Raw genomic sequence first — 10,497 nt, forward strand, 5'->3', positions numbered from 1 at the left:
TGGATGGCCCAAAACAAACAAACAAACAAACAAATCAGTGGGTTATAGATCAAATCAAGTCTGAACTGACCCTAGAAGCTAAAATGACTAAACTGAGGCTATTGTCCTTTGGTCACATTCTGAGAAGACAAGAGTCACTGGAAAAGACAGTCATGCTAGGAAAAGTTGAAGGCAGCAGGAAAAGAGGAAGACCCAACGAGAGATGGATTGACTCAATCAAGGAAGCCACAGTCCTCAATTTGCAAGACCTGAGCAAGGCTGTCAAAAATAGCACACTTTGGAGGACATTGATTCATAGGGTCGCCATGAGTCGGAAGCGACTTGACAGCACTGAACACACACACAGGTACCGCTAAAAAGCAGGGCATACCCAACTGTACAGCAAGTTCTGCTGGGTAATGAGTTGGCCTTGGATCCAAGTGACTGGGGTTCGAGTCCTGCTGTATATTGTGGAGTCATTTTTAGGGTAATGGATAAACAAAGGCTCAAAAATATTGGTCCAAATGAGACATGAGGGTCCCAGATCCCCTATCCTCCCCCAAAGATCTTTTCAAAAATATACAATGCGCTCACTGCCATTTTAAGGGGGAGACTCGTGGCACTGCGCAAATTATTCTTCTCAAGCTTTTCTTTTTTTGCCCAATTGGGTAAAATGGTACCCATAAGTTTTCTCCAGCTTGGACAGAAGCAGCTTATCATGGGCAGTGTGTTTTGGCAGGAAAAAGACTCTTTTCCTCCCCTCACCAGATGCAAGACTGAGGGACGGGGCTGAATTTCACAAAACAGGTAGCTGCACATTCAGGGAGAAATAGGCCCAACTATGTATATTTATGTATGTATTTATTTCACACATTTCTATGCTACCTTTGCACCCAATTCAGGGTTCCGAGGTAGAAATCATTAAAAGAAAACTTTAAAACATTTCAGACTGCGAATGATGTTATAAATATCCAAATGGCCCTTGGCAGAAAAAAGGTTCCCCACCCCTGCCGTAGGGTTTTCAAGACAAGAGACCCTCAGAGGTGGTTTCTAATTCCTGCCTCGACATTACGACCCTGGTATTCCTTGGAGGTCTCCCATCCAAATACCAGCCAAGGCGGACCCTGCTTAGCTTCCAAGATCTGATGAGATCAGGCTAGCCTAAGCTATCCAGGTCAAGGTGTGTGTGTGTGTGTGTTTAAAATAAACACATAAAATATAAATATGTAACATATAAAGCACATACAAACAAGGAGGAGAGCTAATGAGAGTTAGTACCATATCGTCGGTGTCCAGATACCAGTGTTCTACAAATCCACAGCTGGACAGAAGATGAAGAAATTCATAGTGCAAAATTCTGATACATAACACACATGCCCACATCTTCCAGTCAAGGAAGGAAGAAGGATGACTCAGACCGGGGAAGCAGATGCCATATGCCAGGCTCCATCTCCGGACAGCAAAATTTGGACAGGCCAGGTTGCACCAGAGGTCTGTGCTGCACACTCTGCATGGTGCCATTTGAGACATCACATGGGTAGGAAACGCCGGTTTCCCACTGAAGCTGTACTTGAATCGGAGCCTTCGCCCATCCCAGCTCCCGAACGAGTGTGCTTGTATGACAACTATTCTTCATCAAAAAGGATTTCAGAGGGAAACTGTAGCATGAATTTATCAGCTATTTCATTTAGGTCTCAAGGGGGACCCCGGCTTTCTTTCTTTACTTTGGACTAGCTAGGATGAGAGTATCAACAATTCCAGCTCTAGGGGATGGGCCATTTTTCCCTCTCATGCACATTTATGCACATTTTGCATAAAAATGTCACAGACCCACCAGAACTGATGCCTTTCGTTCCACTGTTCCTAGTACCTTTATGCATGCCTGTGTGTGGCAAATGACATCCCATGCGCCCCCTGAAGCAGGCTCCAGCCCTTGCAAAATGCCTGTCACAATGTGTCTGTTTTATCTTTGAAGGTGCGGCAACATCATGTTGCTGCTGGTGCTGCAGCAAATTCCCTCTGGAGTTTGTATGATATGCACAACAGCAAACCTGTATCTGCTGCATTTGGCCTGGATCCCGTGAGCAAGTTCCATGCATGCTAGACAGCCTCTGCCATGCATAGGGTTGCTAACCACTAGGCAGTGGTCGAAGATCTCCCACTATTATAACTGATCTCTAGGGGATAGAGATCAGTTCACCTGGAAAAAATGGCTGTTTGGACACTATGGCCCCTCCCCAAACCCCACCCTCCTCAGGATCCACCCCCAAATTCTCCAGGTATTTCCCAACCTAGAGCTGACAAGAAGAAGGAGGGGGAGGAGGAGCTGGTTTTTATATGCCGACTTTCTCTACCACTTAAGGGAGAATCAAACCGGCTTACAATCACCTTCCCCTCCCCACAACAGACACCCTGTGATGTAGGTGGGGCTGAGAGAGCTCTAATAGATTTGTGACTAGCCCAAGGTCACCCAGCTGGCTTCATGTATAGGAGTGGGGAATCACACCCGGTTCTCCAGATTAGAGTCCACCGCTCTTAACCACTACACCACGCTGGCAACCCTAGCCATGGAGCATGCTTCCTCCTGCCCTAGCAGTACAATTTGCACAAGATCAATGATTCTCAACGAACCCTTGCAAAAACAGAAGTGCCAGAGCAAGAGGAAGCATACTCCATGGCCTTTTATGCAGGGACGTTCCCCCGCGGTCACCCCCACCGACTACTTCAGGGCTTCCTTTTGATTATGCATGCCTTTCCCGACCGTCAGAGGTCACCTAGCTCTCCCTGCGCATTTTGCCCATGTTTTTCAGATGCTGTATTAGCCAAAATCTGGAAAATGTGGGCAAAACGTGAGGGGAGAGTGAGGCAACCTCTGACGGGCAGAAAAGGCATGCATACCGGTAATCATTCGGCGCGGGTGACCACTGGAAAACGTCCCTGCATAAAAGGCCCATGGTAGAGATGTTCTAGCATGCATGAATCCCACTCCTTGAATTCAAGACTCTGATTTTAGGTAAAATATTAAAACATTTTCATTGCATGTTTCAGATGTAAGATAGTTGGCATGGTGTAGCGGTTAGAGTGTTGGAATAAGATCTGGGAGACTCAGATTCAAATCCCCACTCTGCCATAGATGCTCAGCAGATGACCTTGAGCCAATCACTTATTCTCAGTCTAACCTACCTCACAGGGCTGTTGTGAAGATAAAATGAAGAAGGGGAGAATGCTTTTGTAAGCCACTTCAGATCCTCACTAGTAGAAAACTTGTGTGTAAATATCCCAAATTAAAATATCTGAAAAAGTTTTGATTTGTGAAGAAGCCATAGTACATGAAGGGGGAAAGCGCATACTAGGGTTGCCAGGTCCCTCTTTGCCAATGGCGGAAGGTTTTTTGGGGCGGAGCCTGAGGAGGGCATGGTTTGGCGAGGGGAGGGACTTCAATGCCATAGAGTCCAATTGCCAAAGCAGCCATTTTCTCCTGGGGAATTGATCTCTATTGGCTGGAGATCAGTTGTAATAGCAGAGATCTCCAGCCAGTACCTGGAGGTTGGCAACCCTAGTGCATACCCAGCACAGGCTTTCCTTTAGGTTTGGCAGCTCCTGTTTGGGAAATACCTGGCGCTTTGAGGGGGTGGAGCCTGAGGAGTTTGGGGAAGGGAGGGACTTCAGTGGGGTACAATGCCGTAGAGTCCACCTTCCAAAGCGGCCGTTTTCTCCAGGTGAACTGATCTCTATTGCCTGGAGATCAGTTGCAATTAGGGTTGGCAGCTCCAGGTTTGGAGACTGGCAACCCGACTTCCCCGTCAGATCAATGTCACGCCGATTTAGCATTCTGCCCGCGAGAGGACGCCGCGATCAGACTTGGCTTCTGCCATCCGGAGAGTGTCTTTGCTCAAGCCTGCCTGCTGTCCCTTGGCCAAGAGGTGGAGCCTGACATAGAGAAGAACATTGCAGATATATAGGCCAAGAAGAAGTCACCATGGAGATGGGCCTGGATGGAGACAGGCAACGTGGAGATGGTGGCACATATCAACAGCCGTTGCCACGGCAACGGGACGTAATGATGGCAGTTGCCACAGAGACAGCACATGGCAAAAAAAAAGGGGGTTAAGAGATGGGGGGAATATGATGCGATGCGGACTGTAAGTGAAGATGAGTTATCTTTGCAGAATTGAAGTCCGAAGTGAGTTTTAGAGAGGAACTCAGCTGAGCCATCATGGTGGACAGCGAGACTTCCAAAGGCGGGATGAGAACGAGTTCCAGAGATTCAACACAGTTCCTTTTCCAGTAGGAGGATTGCAGTTCCCCATGATCCCAGAGAGAGCTCCTGTTGCAAGAAATGCAGAATTTGTCAGCTCTGGAACCCAGATCCTCCGCTCATGTGGAGGAGTGGGGAATCAAACCTGGTTCTCCAGATTAGAGTCCACCGCTCTTAACCACTACACCACACTCTTAATCACTACACCATGCTGGCTCTCTTCACAAGGACATGCCTTGTGAACAGTGTCCCCCCAAAATAAATAAATAAAACCCTCATTGTGTTGGCCGTGGTGATACAACTGCCACATAGGGTTGTCAACTGACGAAGAAGAAGAAGAAGAAGAAGAAGAAGAAGAAGAAGAAGAAGAAGAAGAAGAAGAAGAAGAAGAAACCTTGTGTGATAGGTGGGGCTGAGCGAGCTGTGACTAGCCCAAGGTCACCCAGCTGGCCTTATGTGTAGGAGAGGGGAATCAAACCCAGATCTCCAGATTAGAGTCCGCCGTTCATATGGAGGAGTGGGGAATCAAACATGGTTCTCCAGTCCACCGCTCCACCGCTCTTAACCACTACAACACGCTAGCTGCTAGGGTGGCCAATTCCAGGTTGGGAAATTTCTGATGATTTGGGGGTGAAACTGGGAAAGTGTGGGGTTTGGGGAGGGGAGGGGCCTGCGCAGGGTTTAAGGCCATTGAGTCCGTCCTCCAAAGCAGCCATTTGCTCTAGGGGAACTTTAGTCTGGAGATCAGTTGTCGTTCTGGCAGATCTTCCACCCTTGCCAGAGGCTGGCAACCCCGTAACCAGTTTTCCAGAGGCATTACTGGTTTCCCCCCTTCAGGATGAATGCAAGTTAAGGAAGGGGTTATTTTTCATATAATGGAGGAAATAGAAGGAGGGGGAGGCTGATTTTAACTGTTCACTGCCTGGTAAGGCAAAGGGTTTTTTTTGCTGTGCAGCCCCTTTTTAGGCCATTGCAGCACTAAAGACCTGCAGCCAACTAGGGATGCCAACCTCCAGGTGGGATCTGGGGATCCCCCGGACTTATGGTCCATCTCCAGACTACAGAGATCATTTCCCCTGGAGAAAAGGGATGCTTTGGAGGGCGGACTCTATGGCACTGTTCCGCACGAAGGTCCCTGTCCTCCTCAGGCTCCACCCCCAAATCTCCAGGTGTTTCCCAATCTGGAACTGGCAACTCTACTCCCCCTTCCCCATTGGTTCCTATGGGGGACCTGGCAACCACAATTCCCAGAATGCTCTTGAGAGAGAGAGGAAAGTGGAGGAAGAAAGATGGAGGAAGAGCCGGGCAGAGTTTGTCCATCCCTAGCCACAACATAATCAGGTTGCTGTTGACTTGCCAGGCCCCAACTAGGGGCGGGGATGCCCTCAGCAATGCTTGCTTCCCACTGCCACTCCCAATCGTGGCGGGAGCAAAAAAATGGCTGTTGGGCAGGCAGCATGGCATCACTTCCAGGGAAAGCCCCAACAGGATGTCAGTCCTCTCTGGGAATTGCTGGAATCTCCATAGTTTTTCCATAGAGATCCCAGTGATTCTTAGAGAGGCATGGTATAACATCCAAGTTTCCCCTGAACTGATGTTAAGCCATTGCCAACAGCTGCCCCCCCCCCCGCCCCATCTCCTCATCTCCTTGAGGTCTCTTGATGGTTTCCTGGCAACCCTAGGTTGGTTGGGGCCCTGGACCTTTGCACCAAATTTGGTCTGCACAACGCCATGGCCAGAGAGAGTGGCTATTTCTTGCATCAAACCTTCAACTTTTATAAATAATTTTGTACAAAGAGAGAGAAAAACCCAGTCCAGAACATGTATGTGTATTTGAATGTGTGCTTTTGAATTCAGATGCGAAACAACTGACAAGGGGGGGATCAGTGTGGTGTAGTGGTTAGAGTGTTAGACTAGGATGAAGAAGAAGAAGAAGAAGAAGAAGAAGAAGAAGAAGAAGAAGAAGAAGAAGAAGAAGAAGAAGAGGGTTTTTATATGCCAACTTTCTCTACCACTTAAGGGAGATTCAAACTGGCTTACAATCACCTTCCCTTCCCCACAACAGACACCCTGTAAGGTAGGTGGGGCTGAGAGAGCTCTAACAGAGCTGTGACTAGCCCAAGGTCACCCAGCTGACTTTGTGTGTAGGAGTGGGGAAACCAACCCAGTTCACAAGATTAGCCTCCACCGCTCATATGGGGGAGTGGGGAATATAACCCGGTTCTCCAGATCAGACTCCACTGCTCCAAACCACCGTTCTTAACCACTGCACCATGCTTTAGGGTTGCCAGGTCCCTCTTCATCACTGGAAGGAGGTTTTTGGGGCAGAGCCTGAGGAGGGCGGGGTTTGGGGAGGGGAGGGACCAATGCCATAGAGTCCAATGGCCAAAGTGTCCATTTTCTCCAGGTGAACTGATCTCTATCGGCTGGAGATCAGTTGTAATAGCAGGAGATCGCCAGCCCTACTAGGATCTGGGAAACCCAGTTCAAATCCCCATTCTGTCATGAAGCAAGTCCTCCCATTTTCCCACCCTGGGCAGAGAATTACCAGTCCCGGCCCCAATTTCCCAGCTCTGAGAAATTGAGGAGTGATAGAAAAACAGCCTCCAAATAGTGATGTTCTAGGAATTTCCTCTGGTCTCTACAGTAAAAGATCACAGAGGCAAGGGTAGGCAGCCTAGAGCTTCACCATAAGTGACAATGTGACCTCACATCCTCCGTAAACTCCAACCTCCCCAGGAAGAGCACCCAAAGTCTCCTGGTGTTTGCTGAGGCATTGTTGTGAACCCAGCACTGATTTTGCTGGGTAGGGTTGCCAACCTCCAGGTGACAGCTGGAGATCTCTTGCTATTAAATTGGGGCCGGGACTGGTAATTCTCTGCCCAGGGTGGGAAAATGGGAGGACTTGCTTCATGACAGAATGGGGATTTGAACTGGGTTTCCCAGATCCTAGTAGGGCTGGCGATCTCCTGCTATTACAACTGATCTCCAGCCGATAGAGATCAGTTCACCTGGAGAAAATGGACACTTTGGCCATTGGACTCTATGGCATTGAAGTCCCTCCTCTCCCCAAACCCCACCCTCCTCAGGCTCCGCCCCAAAAACCTCCTGCTGGTGGCAAAGAGGGACCTGGCAACCCTATTGCTGGGTGACCTTGGACAAGCCTAGCTTATCTCACAGGGTTTTTGTTGTGAGGATAAATTGGAGCACAGGAGACACGTGTGTGCCCTACCCAAAACTCCTTGGAGGAAGGGAAGGGTTTTTTAAAATCACCAAATACATTAAATTATGTATTTGGAATGGTGATTTTGACTACTCCAGACTCAGGATTTGCAGGAGGCGGGTTGTTTCCATCCTGCAGCATAGGGTTTGGCCAGCATTTTTTCTGAAGCAGGAGGGGGAAGGCTACACATCTCTCCCTCCCAATGTGCTATTTTAATTCATGTGCTGCTGCTCCTCAGGAACATGAGGAGGAGCTGGAAGGACAGATGGCTGGCTCAGCGCAACTGGGAATATCTCAGCAACAGGCTATGGGTTCCAGCACCAACGTGTTCTGGAGTTTTCAACAGCTATCCAAGTTGCGGAGCTGAATCGAGAAATGAATTAGGGCTGCCAACCTTCGGGTGAGGCCTGGAGATCTCCCAGAATTACAACCGATCTCCAGATATCAGAGATCACTTCCCCTGGAGAAAATGGCTGCTTTGGAGGGTGGACTGTATAGCATTACACTCCCTTGAGGTCCTTCCCCACCCCAAACCCCACCCTTCCCTGGCTCCACCCCCCAAATCTCCAGGTATTCCACAACCTGGAGCTAACCATGATAGATCAAGAGAGCGTCCATGTGCAGGAGACATCTATCTCAGAATGCTAGAAGCTATAGGCACAAATGGGGTCTGTGTGTGACAGGTATCTCTGTTGCAGTTGAGAGAGTGACAGAGAAGAAAGCAGGTTCTCAAAAGCAAGGAAAAGCCTAAATATGGGTAGCCTTGCTATTGGGAAAAGAATATCTTCACTGTTTTTAGAAGGAAGAAGAAGAAGAAGAAGCAGCAGCAGCAGCTGCAGCAGCAGAGTTGGTTTTTATGTGCTGACTTTCTCTACTTTTGAAGGAGAATCAAACTGGCATACAATCTCCTTCCCTTTCTCTCCCCACAAGAGACACCTTGTGATGTAGGTGGGGCTGAGAGAGTTCGGAGAGAACTGTGACTAGCCCAAGGTCACCCAGGTAGCTTCATGTGGAGGAGTGGGGAAACCAACACGGTTCTCCAGATTAGAGTCCACCACTCATGTGGAGAAGTGGGGAATCAAACCCAGTTCTCCAGATTGGAGTCCATCGCTCTTAACCACTACACCACGCTGGCTATTAGAAGCAGGGAGATCCAGTGTGGTGTAGTGTTTAAGGTGTTAGACTAGGACCTGGGAAACCCAGGTTCAAACCTCCACGCGTGCCATGGAAGCTTGCTGGGTGACCTTGGGTCAGTCATACTCTTTCAGCCCTGATCATGGCTAGTATTTGGATGGGAAACTCAAGGAAAACCAGGGTTGTGATGTGGAGGCAGGCAATGGCAAACCACCTCTGAATGCCTCTTGCCTTGAAAACCCTACCAGGGGTTGCCTTATGTCAGCAGACTCAAAACTAGAACTGGAGCAAGATCTTCAAGCCCAGGCGTGGCTGAGCTGGAACAAAGCTGGAACAAGATGCAGTTTTCTTGACACTAAGCTTGACCAATCCTGAGGATTACCTTCCAATCACAGCGGCAGATTTGTGTGCCTGAATAGGGTTCTGAGCTCTGACCATAGGCAGCGCTGCTGGGCATGTTCTTTCGTAAGTAAACAAACAAACAAAACCACTGACATTATGCACCCTGAATTTTGCAGCCTGGATACATTATGCCAATTAAGCACATGTGCCTCTGCATAATATATTGGTTTGCTTCCGGTCACCTGAAAGAGGAAAAAGAACTATGCAGGCCCACTCTTTGAGAGCCCACTCTTTGGCCAAAGGAAATCCTGCTTGTGGTGTTAGGATTTCATTAGGAACTGTCCATGTTCATGCAAGCCTGGTTGGAGTTTACGGAGGATGTGAGGTCACATTGTCACTTATGGTGAAGCTCTAGGCTGCCTACCCTTGCCTCTGTGATCTTTACTGTAGAGACCAGGGGAAATTCCTAGAACATCACTATTTGGAGGCTATTTTTCTATCACTCCTCAATTGGAGTTTGGAGTGGTTTGGAGCGGTGGAGTCTGATCTGGAGAACCAGGTTATATTCCCCACTCTCCCACATGAGCGGTGGAGGCTAATCTTGTGAACTGGGTTGGTTTCCCCACTCCTACACACAAAGTCAGCTGGGTGACCTTGGGCTAGTCACAGCTCTGTTAGAGCTCTCTCAGCCCCACCTACCTTACAGGGTGTCTGTTGTGGGGAGGGGAAGGGAAGGTGATTGTAAGCCAGTTTGAATCTCCCTTAAGTGGTAGAGAAAGTTGGCATATAAAAACCAACTCTTCTTCTTCTTTTTCTTAATCCTAGTCTAACACTCTAACCACTACACCACACTGATCCCCCCCTTGTCAGTTGTTTCACATCTGAATTCAAAAGCACACATTCAAACACACATACATGTTCTGGACTGGGTTTTTCTCTCTCTTTGTACAAAATTATTTATAAAAGTTGAAGGTTTGATGCAAGAAATAGCCACTCTCTCTGGCCATGGAGTTGTGCAGACCAAATTTGGTGCAAAAGCCCAGGGCCCCAACCAACCTAGGGTTGCCAGGAAACCATCAAGAGACCTCAAGGAGGTGAGGAGATGGGCATATTGATTCCAACAGGGGCACAGCAACAAAACGGCTGCCACAGGCGGCGGAGCCAGCTACAAAATGACTCTCAGAGTTTAACTTCAGTAACAGGGCAGATCCTTGTGCTGTGGTGGCAGCTGCTGCCAAAGCAACATTGTGAAAAATCTGCACAACCTATCGAATCGCCAATAGTCAATCGGAAGCTTTGCTTTCATCTTCTACCTTGTCCCGCCCAATTCCTAAAAACACTTGGCAGATACCAGAAAATGTGTCAGAGGGCACTAGGGTTGCCAACCTCCAGGTACTAGCTGGAGATCTCCTGCTATTACAACTGAGCTCCAGCCGATAGAGATCAGTTCACCTGGAGAAAATGGCTGCTTTGGCAATTGGACTGTATGGCATTGGAGTCCCGCCCCTCCTCAACCCCACTCTCCTCAGGCTCTGCCCCAAAAACCTCCCACCGGTGGCGA

Source organism: Euleptes europaea, chromosome 18 (genome assembly GCF_029931775.1).
Source record: "Euleptes europaea isolate rEulEur1 chromosome 18, rEulEur1.hap1, whole genome shotgun sequence".
In the NCBI taxonomy this organism is placed as follows: Eukaryota; Metazoa; Chordata; class Lepidosauria; order Squamata; family Sphaerodactylidae; genus Euleptes; species Euleptes europaea.